This window comes from Eulemur rufifrons, chromosome 15 (assembly GCF_041146395.1).
Source record: "Eulemur rufifrons isolate Redbay chromosome 15, OSU_ERuf_1, whole genome shotgun sequence".
Lineage (NCBI taxonomy): Eukaryota > Metazoa > Chordata > Mammalia > Primates > Lemuridae > Eulemur > Eulemur rufifrons.
Window position 1 is genome coordinate 1305662 of NC_090997.1, and position 14624 is coordinate 1320285.

Genomic DNA, 14624 nt, shown 5'->3' on the forward strand with positions numbered 1-14624 from the left:
ATTAGTCAAAAGGATAAACAGTGTCAGCCACCTTTATCCAGGGCTCAGTGTTTTCCTATTGCCCCATCCAGAGCTAGTGACAACCCTCTGGGCAGGGGTCGTTGCCTTCACGTCAGTGTAAGGAAATGTAATGTGCAAGGTCACGGCGCCAGAAAGCCTCAGGACTGGGGACGATCGCAGGCTCCTGGCTTCAAGCCCTGCGCCCTCCCGCACGCCACGCCAGGACCGCGACCCAGCAGCCGCGACTCCTCGTCCGCTGGCCTGCACCTGGGGACAGACCGGGCCTGCCCTGTCCTCCCCTGAGTGACCAGCCAGCCCTGGTGTTGCCCCCTTTTCACTGCAGCCGCTCTGTGTGTCACCTCCCGCCCCGCTGTACTGTCCCATACAGGAGCCACCAAGCCACCTGTGGTCACTGAGCTCTGATGTGTGGCCAGGGTGACCGAGGTGTGCTGCACGTGTGAAATACACACCACATTTCAAAGACTGCGTGTAAATAAAAAGAGATGTAAAATATTAGTAACTTTTTATACAGATCACATGTTGAAATGATAATATTTGGGAAGCACAGGGCTAAATAAAAGACGTCATTAAATTAGTTTCACCTGTTTTTCCTCTCTCTATATGGCTGTGAGGCAATTTTAAGCTGCGTGTGCAGGGCCGGGCGCGGTGGCTCACGCCTGTAATCCTAGCACTCTGGGAGGCCGAGGCGGGTGGATCGCTCGAGGTCAGGAGTTCGAGACCAGCCTAAGCAAGAGCGAGACCCCGTCTCTACTAAAAATAGAAAGACATTACATGGACAACTAAAAATATATATAGAAAAAATTAGCCGGGCATGGTGGCGCATGCCTGTAGTCCCAGCTACTCGGGAGGCTGAGGCAGTAGAATCGCTTAAGCCCAGGAGTTTGAGGTTGCTGTGAGCTAAGCTGACGCCACGGCACTCACTCTAGCCTGGGCAACAAAGTGAGACTCTGTCTCAACAAAAAAAATAAAAAAAATAAAATAAGCTGCGTGTGCGGCTCACACTGCGTTTCTGCTGGACAGCACTGCTGGGGCCACACCAGGCCTGGCTGCAGGTCGTGGTCACCGGCCTTCCTGCTTGTTCCTGCAGCAAGCCAGGTCAGCTGGCCGGGCCGCAGCTTTCTCCGCTGTGCAGTGGGGATCCCAACAGCACCGGGCTGTAGAGCAGACAGGAGGAACACATCACATAGACGTTTGGATGGTCTGTGTCAGCGTGAGGCGCATGATCATCACAAACAGACGCTGGCTGTTACCTAGTGTGCTTTCCCCCCCACGCAGGGAAAATCCCAGCCCCTTTCGAAGCTGTGGCGGGACAGGTGGGCCATCACCATTGCAGGTGGTGGTGCCGTGTGTACCAGGGCGCAAGGACTTTATCTGCGTCCCCACACTCTCCTGCCCACCACGGGCAAGCCCTGGGCTGGCTGATATCTCGTTTCCCTGGAGACAGCTGGCCATGTTGCAGGGAGGCTGGCTGGCATCTCCACTCTGTGACCCTGTCTCCCTCCTGTCCCCAAAAGAACATCTCTTTCAACAGGGGATGGTGGAGCTATTGCCACTTCTCTTCCGCCGTGTCTCTGGATGGACAGGAAGGAACGGCGAGTCCCAGGTGACAGTCACCAGTCCAGGGAGTGAGGAGGCCACCTCTGGAGTGCTGTGAGACCCGTTCCTGCCCCTGCTCCTGTTCTCCACGTCTGCTGTTGCGGGACGGCAGAGCCCCGGCCGCCAGGGGTGCCAGAGGCTCCTTGTCTGTAGGCGATGTGGGTGCCGGTGAGTGTTTAACACGCACCCGCGTCTGGCCGGGAGCACGTGTGGCGTGTGGCGTGTGGCGTGTGGCGTGTGTCTGCACCGCTTTCCCAGCCCTTCCTCTTCCACCGCGCCGAGAGGGCGACCTTGAGGGGGCCGTAGGCCCAGCGGCAGCATCATGGCCTCGGCCGCCTCTGTGACCAGCCTGGCAGACGAGGTCAGCTGCCCACCTGCCAAGGCACCCTGGGGGAGCCGGTCACCGTCACCTGTGGCCACAACTTCTGCCACAGCTGCCTCACCCGCCACTGCGAGATCCCAGGCCCAGACCCCGAGGAGTCCCGCACCTGCCCTCTCTGCAAGGGCCCCTTCCGCCCCGGCAGCTGCCGGCCCAACGGGCAGCCGGCCAGCCTGGTGGAGAACATCCAGCGCCTGCGGCCGGTGTCCCTGCTGGGCTCGGAGGAGGAGGACGTCTGCCGGGAGCACGGGGAGAAGATCTACTTCTCCTGCGCGGACGACGACGAGGCGCAGCTGAGCGTGGTGTGCCGGGAGGCCGGGCGCACAGGGCGCACACCCGGCGCTTCCTGGAGGACGCGGCTCCCTACAGGGTAGGAGAGGGGACGGGACCCAGGGCAGGACTGGACAGAGAGGAGCAGCGCTGAGCTGCGGATTATTCAGGCCACCCTGAGGCCCGTTCTTTCTCCTTACTGATAGGATTACCCAGGCACTAGCCTCGGGCACGGGACATCATGTGTTTGTGTTTTATGTTTGTGGTGTGTTCTGTGATGGACAAAGGGTAATAGGAGCTCAACAAATACTTGTTGAATGAATAAATGACCGAAACATTAGTGTGTGTGTCTGTGCGATAGGTCAGTGCGTCTGAGATTTGCATCTGAGGGACTGATTACACAGTGTGTGTGTGTATGTGTGTGTGTGCATGCAGGGGTCCCCAACCTACAGTGAGCTGTGTAATTTTTTCATTATATAATACAATGTGACAATAATAGAAATAAAGTTGGCTCACGCCTGTAATCCTAGCACTCTGGGAGGCCGAGGTGGGCGGATCGTTTGAGCTCAGGAGTTCGAGACCAGCCTGAGCAAGAGCGAGACCCCATCTCTACTAAAAATAGAAAGAAATTATATGGACAGCTAAAAATATATATAGAAAAAATTAGCCAGGCATAGTGGTGCATGCCTGTAGTCCCAGCTACTCGGGAGGCTGAGACAGGAGGATCCCTTGAGCTCAGGAGTTTGAGGTTGCTGTGACCTAGGCTGACGCCACGGCACTCACTCTAGCCAGGGCAACAGAGCGAGACTCTGTCTCAAAAAAAAAAAAAAGAAAGAAAGAAAGTGCACAATAAATGTAATGCGCTAGAATCATCCTGAAACCATCCCCCTTCTCCCCGGTCAGTGGAAAAATTGTCCTCGATGAAACAGTCCCTGGTGCCAAAAAGTTTGGGGACCGCTGTTAATGTTTACATGTTTACAGTGAGGGGGAGTCTGAGTGTGTATGTGTCTGAGTGTGTTACGTGTAACTGTTAGAGAGTTCATGTCTGTGAATAAATTAGTGTTTACATACATGCAGGTTGGGTAAATATTAGTACATGTGGCATGCCATTTGATCTATTTATTTATTGAATGAGTACATGCTGGTTCTAGTTGTTTACGTATCGTGTTTTCATACAAGTGGGCATCCGAGTGTGTGGATGTCTTAGTTCATTAGCATTTGATGTTGAGAGTTCTATATGTATTTTTGAAAATACCTGTATGGACATTTATGTCTGTTACCTGCTCCTAACCCTATTCTAGAGAAAACAAATTTTAAACAATTCATCGATTAATTTTGCATTATCCAGGTTTCGTGTCCCCTCTGGAATCGCACACAGATTATCGATTCTAGTAAAAAGGGAAGTCGTTATTTGCACATGTTGCCTTTGGGATGTGTCGAGAGCTTGGAGGAATCCCAGTGAAGGGCACAGCAAGCTCAGGACAGATCCCAGATGTTGCTTAACAAGCAAAAGGAAGTAGGGTGTTAACCTGACGAAAGGCTCAAGTGGGAAAACAAAGTCACAGCTGTAATGTCACATGACAAAGGGGAGAAGCCCTGATCAAAATTCTTGGAGCGCAAAGCAAGGGACCGAGACCCGAAGGGAGTGAGCTGTCAGGGAGGCGCAAGCTCGGGCCTTGTCAGCCAGGGAGACTCTGCTTTCCTGGGGCCATTTCACCCTGGAGGTGGGGGGCTGGGTGAGGTGACACCCTTGAACCAATCGTGTTTTCCCTCTGAGGTGTTTTATATTCCTTCTCCCCAGGAACAAACAGAAAAATGTCTCCAGTGCCTAAGAAAAGAGAGAGAGGAGATTCAAGAAATCCAGTCCAGGGAAAAGTAGAGAATCCAAGTCCTGCTGGTGAGTCCTCACCCCTTCCCCAGGACCCGCCCCTTCCCCAGGGTCTGGTGTGTTCCTGAAACCAAGGCAACACAGCACACAGGGCTTTGATGTCATTCTGAGTCCGAATCCTGAGTCTGACGCCAACTATATGAACTCAAGCTACTCTTCAACTTCAGTTTACTTACCTGTAAAACGGAGATTAAACAAGGTCACAACCGCATTGAATTGCGGTAAGGATTAAACGAGGCTGTGCCTGTACAGTAGCTCAGGGCTGTGCATCGAGTGCGCACTTCACTAAGGAGAATAGCTGGGCTGTCCCCACCGCCTCCCCTCCCCTCGTCCCAGCCCTGCCCCTTTGAGCTGCAGCAGAGCCGCAGTGCTGGGAACCGGCTCCAGAAAGGGACCGTGGGAGGGGGGCAAGGAAACCGCCTGCAGCTCCAAACTGCCTGGGGACCAGGGAAGTGTGTGGGGGGGGTGTTCCGGTTCCACCACCAAGGCTTGGAGGATGTGGACCTGGATCAGGAAGGAGATGGGGGTGACGTAGGGAAAAGAAGAAAAGCGAAGAGGAGGAGGAACATGCAAACCTCCTCCCCGCCTCTCCTCCTGCCCCCAGAGTCAGGTGTCCAGTAAGGGACAACAGGTGATTTCCGAGTTTGCACGTCTGACCCAGTTCCTGGAGGAGCAGCAGAGCATCCTCTTGGCGCAGCTGGAGAGCCTGGGTGGGGACATCTTGAAGCAACAGGATGAGTTTGATTCCCTGGTCGCTGGGGAGACCTGCAGGTTTAGTGCTCTGGTGGAAGAGCTGGAGGAGAAGAAGCAGAGGCCGGCAGGGCAGCTCCTGATGGTGAGGCCTGACCCCACCTCGCCTGTGGGCCCCTGACTGCTGCATCCCCTGCCTTGCCTGTGCCCCTCCCTGCTCCGTGACTGCTGCATCCCCTGCCTTGCCTGTCCCCCTCCCTGCCCCGTGACTGCTGCGTCCCCTGCCTTGCCTGTCCCCCTCCCTGCCCCGTGACTCCTGTGTCCCCGCCTTGTCTAAGCCGTGTGTCCTTCACTCACACACTGCTGCCATCCCCTATGGGAGACGGCCTCAGTTGTGACCGACGCTTCCCCAAGAGTGCCCTGATCACTTTGCTCTCTGTCTCCACCCACCACCTGTCCAGTAGGGAGGACACTTTCCTTAACTGTCCCACAGGCTTTGTGAGGATACAACAGGAAAATGGAGTTTGAAGTAGCATTTTAGAAAGTACCAAGTACTTTGCAAACAAATGTCAGATGCTATTTCCAACTGCAAACATTCTCCCATCCAAGTACTAACCAGGCCCGACCCTGCTTAGCTGCTGAGATCAGACGAGACAGGGTGTGTTCAGGGTGGTGTGGCCGTAGACCAAACCCTTCCCTATAAACTAAATGTTCCCATCCACGAGTCCCAAAGTTTGTCCTGGTCTATTTCACTTCCTTGGGCTGGAGCAGAGATGTTGGGGTCTCAACAAGGCATCAGAAGGCAGCACGATCTAGGGGGACGCCCTCAGGACCGGGAAACAAGAGACCCTGGTAGGGGCCTTAGTTTGCCTGACAGGGCCCTTCACCATCTGGGTCTGTAACACGGTCGCTGCGTCTGCTCCCCAGCCCAGCAGGCCCTAGCGCTCTGGGACTCCATGGATCTGGTGTCCTCTTTCTGTGCAGGGCGAGGAGGGTGGTATTTTGTTTTTTCTAGTCATAAGAAAAGTGGGGGGAGAACCTGGAAACTGAACCCCTTCTCTCTCCCCCCAGGGCATCAGCAGCACTCTGACAGGGTAAGCAACCTCGTTTCTCTCTTCTCTCTTCTCACTTGAATAGGCATACGTGGGCCACGCCTGGTCATTGCCATGTAAGCAGACGACAGTCGCACGTTAAGGATGTGAATTCACACGTGCACACGTGCAGACGCGTCTCATGGACTCACCCGCGTGGCGTTGCGGGGAGCGGGCGGGGGTCCAGCTGGAGAAATTCTGTCTGCGGGAACCGGCGCCTCCGCGCTCTGGCAGAGGAAGGGGACCGGCTGCGTGTGGCGGCACCGCCAGAAGGATAATTCCCAGCCGCGCCATCTCTGTGCCTTCAGATGTGAAAGCAGAAAGTGGCGGGAACCAGCGGCCGTGTCCGCGGAGCTGGGCCGGAGGATCCGGGACTTGGGGCCGCAGGCGACCCCGTGGGGGAGGGAGGCGGAGCTGTCTCTGGGTGAGAGGCCCCCCACCCCGGCCTCCGCAGGCGGGTGGGCACGGAGCCCGCAGGGTCCCCTGCCGGGTGCTTTCCTGGGGCAAAGCAGCCTGCTGGTGCCTTGATTTCCTCATTTGCAGAGTTTTATAAATAAATCAGGATATTGTGACAGGGAAGAGAGATAATAAAGGTGAAGATTTCTGGAAAAAGAATTTGAACTGATTTGAAAAATAATTAAATCTGATCAGATGGCGCTAAGCAACATAAAAGATACTGATTAACAACATGTGTCATTCTCAATGGGTTAGAACGCCCCCAGCGGCATCTGTAATGTGTGATAAGTTTTGATGATGAGCGTTATCAGTTAATAGCCAAGGACGTATGTACCAGTGTCCTGTGACAGTGACTCCTCCCTCCCTCCTTCGCTGTCCTTCTGCCTGTCCAGCTCTCGGAGCTGCTCTGCCCCCAGGGACTGTGCCCTCCTCCCTCCTCTGGGACAGCGGATGGTGGCAGGGGAGGGACGGGAGGGTTTGACGGGAGAGTCGGGAATGGAAGGCGGCCGTCTGCCAACACCCCCTACTGCCACCTGCTTCTAAATGCCCCACCTGCGACAGTGTCACCCGGGCACTTTCCCCATAAGTCCACTTCCTGTAAGTCTTCTCAGGGGCCTGGCAGTGAAGGACATTTTGCTTAATCAAAGGCTCACCTTTGACTGTCCCTACAATTCTTTCCAAGCAGAGCAAGAAATAAGTGAACCCATTTATCTCTTCACTAAGCAGGTGTTCCCTGAGCATTTACTGTCCTGGGTTCTGTGGATACAGGGCAGAGCGAGGCAGTCGTGGGCCCTGCGGGCTCAGGGCTCGGGCAGCCTCAGCACCCGGACTCGTCAGAAATGCGGGTTCCAGCCCCGCCCCGGAGCACCTGACTCTGAGACAGGTGTGTTGTAGCAAGCGCGCTGGGTGGGGCTGAGGCAAACTCAAGGTCAGAACCACTGGTCTAGAAGGTTCTGGCTCCCACACTTCTCTGTGTTCCTCCCTCCTCTGGGCCTCAGTGTCCTCAGCACTAAGTGTCCTGTGGTTTGTGAGACTAATCAAATCTTATCCCGTTTTGTTTCGTCTTTGCAGAAAAACTCTGCTCTGAGCTGGACTATGAGCCAGGTAAGCAGCCTGCGTCAGGATGGCAGAGCTTAAGAGTCCCTGAGAAGGACAGCAATTTTGCATCACGATAGTCATATGCGCACACAAACATGCATGCGTATACACATCATGCATGTATACACATGTGTGTGACAGACATACGTGTGTGTGTGTCTGTCACCTCCTTTGCAAGGCTCTCAGGAGAACCGTGACGAAGGCACAGGCACACGCACCGCACGTGAGGTATGAAGCTCACATCCTCATCTGCGCGCACTGGGTGGACAGAAAGATCAAATCAGGACAGGATAAGGTCCACCGGGGAGGCTTTCTGGATAAGGGCACTTTGATCTGGGTTTAGAATCGTGTCCTTAGAATGGCCAGGAACGCCTGCCTCCTCTCAGGTGTCATTTCACAAATGACAGAAGGGGCGGCCTGGGGGCGGGAAAGGAAGGAGCAGAATGGACCCTTGAGGCCGTTGTCCCCAGTGACTCAGCCAAAGACCCTGGGAGTCATGGAGGTGTTGGAGGGGGCTCGATAACCCATTACTGTTTCTGAATTTATGAGATTTTCTCAATTTATGAATACTAAAAGTCACAATATGCAGGGGTCTGCAGAAGTTTTTGGTGCTAAAAAGTGGTCCTCAGACTCTGAAGGTCTTAGAGCTACTAAGGCAGAGTGAACAGTCTGCGAGGGAGCCGGAGGGACCAGAAATTGGTACAGGAAGTGTCTGGGCCTCCTGAGACAGAGAGGGGAGGGGCGGGCATGGTGCGGCAGCAGGAGCCGGTCGGGCGGGCACAGCCTTGGGAGCCAGCCAGTTTGCGGTGAGACGACAGCTTCCCCAGGACGGCACAGAGCCCGCTGGGAACCGCCCGGCAGCTGGTGGAGAAGCAGATTCTGAGGGGCCGTGTTTCCAGCCGGTTCCCAGGTGCTGCCCTGGCGCTGGTCACCGCAGGGGCTGCACCCTTGTCGGTATTGACAGTGATGGTGCCGGCAGGCGGGTGCCGGGGGGGTTTAGGCCTTCCCTGAAGGTGATAGCGTGTCTGCTGACGTCTGTCCCTGTGGTTACCCCCACAGCTCACGTCTCTCTAGACCCCCCGACTTCCCACCCCAAGCTCCTCTTGTCTGAGGACCACCAGCGTGCCCAGTTTTCCAGCAAGTGGCAGAACTCGCCAGGCAGCCCCCAGCGTTTTGACCGGGCCACCTGTGTCCTGGCGCACGATGGCTTCTGGGGGCGGGGGACACATGTGGGTGGTGCGTGTCGACCTGGCCCGTGGGGGCCGCTGCACCGCGGGGGTGGCCAGCGAGGACGAGCGGCAGAAGGGCGCGCTGTGGCTGTGGCCAGAGGAGGGCGTGTGGGCGGTGAGGCTGGCCTGGGGCTTTGTCGTGGCTCTGGGCTCCTTCCCTGTAAGGCTGGCGCTGGCAGAACCGCCCCGGCAGGTGCAGGTGTCTCTCCACTGGGCTGGGTGGGCTGGGTGACCTTCACCAGTGCTGTCACCCACGAGCCCATCTGCACCGTCACTGCCGCCTTCACTCGGAAGGTCTTTCCTTTCTTTGGGCTCTGGGGTCGGAGGTGCGGTTTCTCCCTCGGCTCCTGAGAGGGCGCAGTCGCCCCCCTCTAAGTCCAGGGTGCAAATCAGGCACCATGTGGACTTGGTCCCTGGCTGGGTCACTGGGAGAGCTGGAGTGGAAATGACTGCTCTAGACGACGGGAGGGACAGGGCGGTGAGGGTCGAGGGGGTGGACCCTCGATCTGCTGATCCAGCCCCTTCCCCAGTGCCCAGTGGATGGCCGGTACCTGAGGACTCGGCTGTCCTCCTCCCCGTCCCCACCAGGCACAGAAGGAGCTGGGCACAGGAGAGAGCGCTGGATTTGGAGCTGGGAGACCTGGGTTCTAGAATCAGCCTTGTAACTAAGCAGTTGTATGATTCACCTTCTCTTCATCCCGTTTTCTCCCAAAAATATTGGGTTCATTTACTCACATCCTCAGGAAACATTATTGTGTGCTAACTGTGAGCCAAGCAGCCTGGTAGCCACTGGCCATGTGAAAAAAAAAAAAGAAAAGATCTTGTCCTGTATTTGAAGGCACTCCTGGGAACAGATGAGACATGAGGAGAACCTTACGGCACAGTTGGTGGCTGCCATGATGGGGTCTGACCTCGGCACTGTGGGGCTCAGAGGAGGGGGCGCAGTCCCACCTGGAGCCAGGGGTGAGTCGGTGACGGCTTTCTGGAGGGGACAGGTCCAAAGGACACATGGTGAATGAGGGAAGGAGGGAAAGAGCATCTTAGGAAGAGGCGACAGCAGAGAGCTGGCTGGGTGACCTGTGACCGTGGGACCCTGGGCCATCGTTATTGTTCTTACAGCAGATGTTGCCGTCCCCGCTGGCTCCACTCACTGCCTCCTCATCCTGCTGCTGAGACGAAGGTGTGGGGCCTGGGAGCGGGGGACAGGGGCGGCATGGCCATAAACCACAACCAAGGACCACTCCCCCTGCAGAAAGGTGTCTTCCTGATCACTTGATTGACATCTGCACCCTTGTGCGGCGTAAAAATATCCCGGGAGGAGGCTGGGGGATACGTGGAGTGACCTGTGACCTTTAGCCTAAAGAGCTGAGGCTGCTCTAGGGCTGGACAGAAATGTGACATGTGAGAGGCGGGGTGGAAGAAGGGGAAGATTGGGGATTTGGCGTGGGCAGCCCTGTGAGGGACAGGAGGACAGGTGGCGCTGGGGAGGCTGTGGGCAGACCTGGTGTGAAGACCCTGGCTACCCGCGAACCAGAAGTCCCCTGCCGGCGCTCGTTCTGGTCTGTGCGCTCACGCACGGCTGCCTAGGATTTGGGAAACGTTGTCAGTCGTCCCACGGTGGGATTGTAAATCCTATGCATGACAGAAGTATTGTGTTGGCTGGTAGTGGTGGCTCACGCCTGTAATCCTGGCACTCTGGGAGGCTGAGGCGGGAGATCACTTGAGCGCAGGAGTTCGAGACCAGCCTGAGCAAGAGTGAGACCCCGTTTCTACTAAAAATAGAAACATTAGCTGGGGGCCATGGCGTGCGCCTGTAGTCCCAGCTACTCGGAAAGCTGAGGCAGGAGGATCGCTTGAGCCCAGGAGTTTGAGGTTGCCGTGAGCTATTATGATCCCACGGCACTCTACCAGACCAACAGAGCAAGACTCTGTCTCAAAACAAGAAAAAAAAGTATTAACTGCACCAAGAGACCATATTTTATTTTCTAGCTCTTGCTGTGTTTTATTCTGCTTAATCATGCCCTTCCCCCGCAGTATCTTTAACAGTAGCTGTTTGCTCTGCTCAGACATAAACTGCAAAGTTCCGTCACCTCCCTGCTGCTCCCTGAGAGGAGGGCACCAGCCGGTCCAGCCTCAAAGGGAGAGGGCGCGGCGTGGGCAGGCGCAGGCTGGAATCGCCCGAGTTCTGTCGTCCACCCTCAGCGCAGCGGTGGGAAGAGACGTGGCCGTCAGGAGCCGGGGACTGGGGGGGGTTGTGCCGCTTTCCCTGGGGTCTTCAGGATTTCACATAAAATGTTGTGTATTCCAAAAAATAAAACAGGCGCACACAAGTGCCTATATCATGAAACATACCCAAAGCTCTAAAACCTGAGATTCCACTAAGAAGTGGATTCTGTTTTTCTATCTGTATTAGTTTTAGCTGGGTCTTTGCAAATGACTGTGAGGCCGTACAGTATGTGTGTGTGGAGATCCTGGCCTGGTGCTGGGGGGAGGGTTACACACCTTATGTCACCGAACCTTGGTGACTCTGTGAGGTAGACACTATCTTTTTTTAATAGTTGCGGTCTCACCGTATAGCCCAGGCTGGGCACAGGCCCCTGGGCTCAGGCAGTCCTCCTGCCCCAGCCTGCCAAGTAGCCGGGACTGCAGGCTGGAGCCACCATACCCAGCTGGATCCTGTGATTATCCCCCTTTGAAAGTTGAGAGCTGAGGCCTGTTGGGTTGTGATTAGTTGCTCAGCCAGGATCACACAGCCAGGATTGTAATCCATGTCTGACCCCAGAGCTCTTCTTTTTATTGTTTGTGGAGGCAGGGTCTCGCTATGTTGCCCAGGCTGGTCTTGAACTCCTGGCCTCAAGCAATCCTCCCACCTCAGCCTCTCAAAGTGCTGGGATTATAGGCGTGAGCCACCATACCTGGCCTCGAAAGTTCTTAACCATCACACCGCACTGCCTCATTCAGAAATAGACGCCCGGGCGGGTCCTGGTGAATGGTTTAATACCGGCTGCCCTTCCCACGAGCGACTGGGATTCAGAAAGGCAATTTGCGTTGCTTCCACCGAGACATAAAACTGCTGGTGCGTGGAAATACCCATGCTGGCCTATCAGTACCTGCTCCTCCTCTAGGGTGATTTCACTTGACGTTTCCTTGCTTTCAGCCTGTGGAGTCAGCAGGGGACGTGGACAGATCCCGAAACGGTGGCTTCAAGGCCAGGCAGCTGGGGGAGCTCCAGGGCTTCCAGGCCCCGCCCAGCGGCCCTGCACAGCAGCGCCAGGGTCTGGAGGCCCCAGGCTCCCTGTCCCCCTTCCAAGACTCCAAAGGACCACCCCACACATTAACACCCACACGTCTACACCTGAGTTTTCCACAGCTGACATTGTAGCAACTCTTTCTAATGCAAAGGGACACCCATTTGAGTTAGTTCAAGTAACAAGCAAGTTTATTATATGGACAGACACGGAAATGAGGAAAATGAGATTTTCCACCATCAGCCAGGCCTCAAGGGAAGCTCCGGCAGGGGTGGGGTGGGGTGGTGGGGAGGGGACAGCACCAGTCACCAATTCCCGTAGGAAGAGCTAGAGGTGCAAACCTGCTGGTCACGGGAACAAGCGGGCATAGCACTCATGTGGCCAGACAGCACAGTGACCATTTCGTGCATGAACTCACTTCATCCTCACAGCAGCCCCTGAGGCAGGTGCTATTATTAAAGTCCCCATTTCATGCAGAGGAGAACTGGCGTGTGGGGTCGAGTGACTGGTTCCAAACCAGCCGATCGTAAGCAGCAGGGCACACGGGTGCAGGAGGCTGCGCTCCCGTCTGTGCCCGTGACCACCACACGGTGGCATGTTGTACGCAGGAAACCGGTAGGACAGGGCTCGGGGTCCCAGGGCGCGTGGGGACTGGAGTAGCCTGCGGCCCCTCAGCAGCTCGGGCGTGGACTCCCGCGCGGCCCTGATGCCCCTGCGGCTGCTCTTCCGCCACCGACACATTCCTCGAGGACCCCTCTGAGTCTCCCAGGGACCCTGGCGCTTTCAGCTAATCATCCTTGTCCCTCTTTGATAAGGTCTTTCTCAAAGGGCCGCGTCAGAGATGTGACTGGCCAGCCATCTGCGGTGGTCCCCGCGGCCCGGTGGTCGGAGCAGGGCCCGGGAGGCCTGGCAGCGCCTGCGGTGCCCGGACTTCTCTCCAGGGGAGAGACCCCAGGGCTGGCAGCCTCCTCCCCGCCTGGTACTCGTTCTCTCGTGACATCAGCCCCGCCTGGGACGCAGCATTGTTGGCCGTCACCTTGAGGAGTGTTCCTTCCCTGGCTACTGCCTTGTTCTTTGGGGGTCTCGTGCTTCTCTGAGATTGCAGCTCCCTGCCGAGCACCCACACTCTCTTCCCGAACACCCATGCCAGGCTCCTTCTCCTCCCCCACCCCCAATCCCGCCCAGTCCATCGTGCACAAGGGTTCCAGACTGGTTCTCCTTAAACACCACTTTCCCTTCACTCCCGACTCAAAACCTCTGATGGCTCACGATGTCGCAATGTCACAAAGTCATGGCATCACCCGTCCAGCCTGCCGGCTTCCAGTCTTCCCCATTCCTGAAAATTCCACACTGACCAGACCCGTTTCCCCACACTCCTGCCACGTGCCCTGGCTTTTCCCTACCTCCCTGCTTTCATTTGTGTGGCTATCCTGACCTGGAACGTTCTCACCTCTCTCTCCCACCTGTCCAATCCCCACCTCCCCCACAAAGCCTACCCTGACTTTCCCGGCCCCCTCGTGTCCCCTCTGGATTCCCAGAGCACTTGGCAGTTAGTGACTGCCTACCTGAATGCAGTGACACATTCCCTTGTTATTCCATGTGTGTGTCCTGGTTCCACAGCTCGGTTACCACTCGCGGAGGGGAGGGCAAGTTGTTAAAGATGGAATAACATGCTTGAGTCTACGATACGTTGGCACCCGGCATGCACGGTGTGAATTCTGACAGCGACCCCAGGCCACAGGCCCATCCCCCTCCTTTTACAGGGTGCTGCAGAGCTCAGAGAAGCTAAGTGACTCCGGGACCTGAACTCCAGTCTGACCCCCAAGTTTTCGCGCTTCGCACGGCCACGTGGCACCTCCTTGTGGCCAGGTTTTGCTCCCTGCCTCCCTCAGCGCTAGCGCAGTGCTGACGGCCTCGTCACGGGCTCAGTGAGGACCGGCTAAAAGGCAACTGATGGTGTCCTTTAAATACGGAAGGTCACGAAGGGCCCTTACGCTTTCTGTCCGTTCATTCACGCATCCGTTTACGATTTTACTGACACCAACTGTGAGCCGGGCTGTTCCAGACACTGAGGACACAGAGCGTTGTCCTTGGTCCCCCAAAGAAGTGAGACACATGCACAAACCCATAGACAACCGTGTTACTTCTCCATGGCTCCCTAAAAACGGCCACACACCCGCAAAGCTACTGCCCTAAAACAACACGTATTTGTTGTCTCACAGATTCTGTGGGTCAGAGCCTTGGGCACAGCTTCGCTGGGGCCTCTGCTGGTCTCACAAGCTGTAACTGAGGTGCGGGCTGGACTGGGTCTACACCTAGAGAGGAATCTACTTCCACGTTCACTCAGGTCGTCGGCAGAATTTAGGTTCTTGCAGCCACAAGACTCCGCTTCCTGTTGCCCGGACTGGGACTGTGGGCTGCCCTGGACCCCTGGAGGGTGCCTGCAGGTCCTTACCCAGGGGCCACTTGCTTCGTCAGGACAGCAGGGAGAGTCTCGAGAGTGAGTCTGCTGGCAAAGCAGAGCCCGACACAGCAACACAGTCACAGGGGACACGCGTCACCTTCGCCATGTTCCCTGCATTGGAAGCCAGTCACAGGTCCCACTCACACTCGAGAGGGGCCCTCCCAGGGTGTGAGTGCCAGCGGGGAGGCTCACGG

At 56.3% G+C, this 14624-nt stretch overlaps 1 pseudogene; it reads left to right on the forward strand.

Moving 5' to 3' along the window:
- The first annotated feature begins 1939 nt into the window (after positions 1-1939).
- On the forward strand, positions 1940-9069 carry LOC138395528 (tripartite motif-containing protein 10-like; annotated as a pseudogene).
- The last annotated feature ends 5555 nt before the right edge of the window (positions 9070-14624 follow it).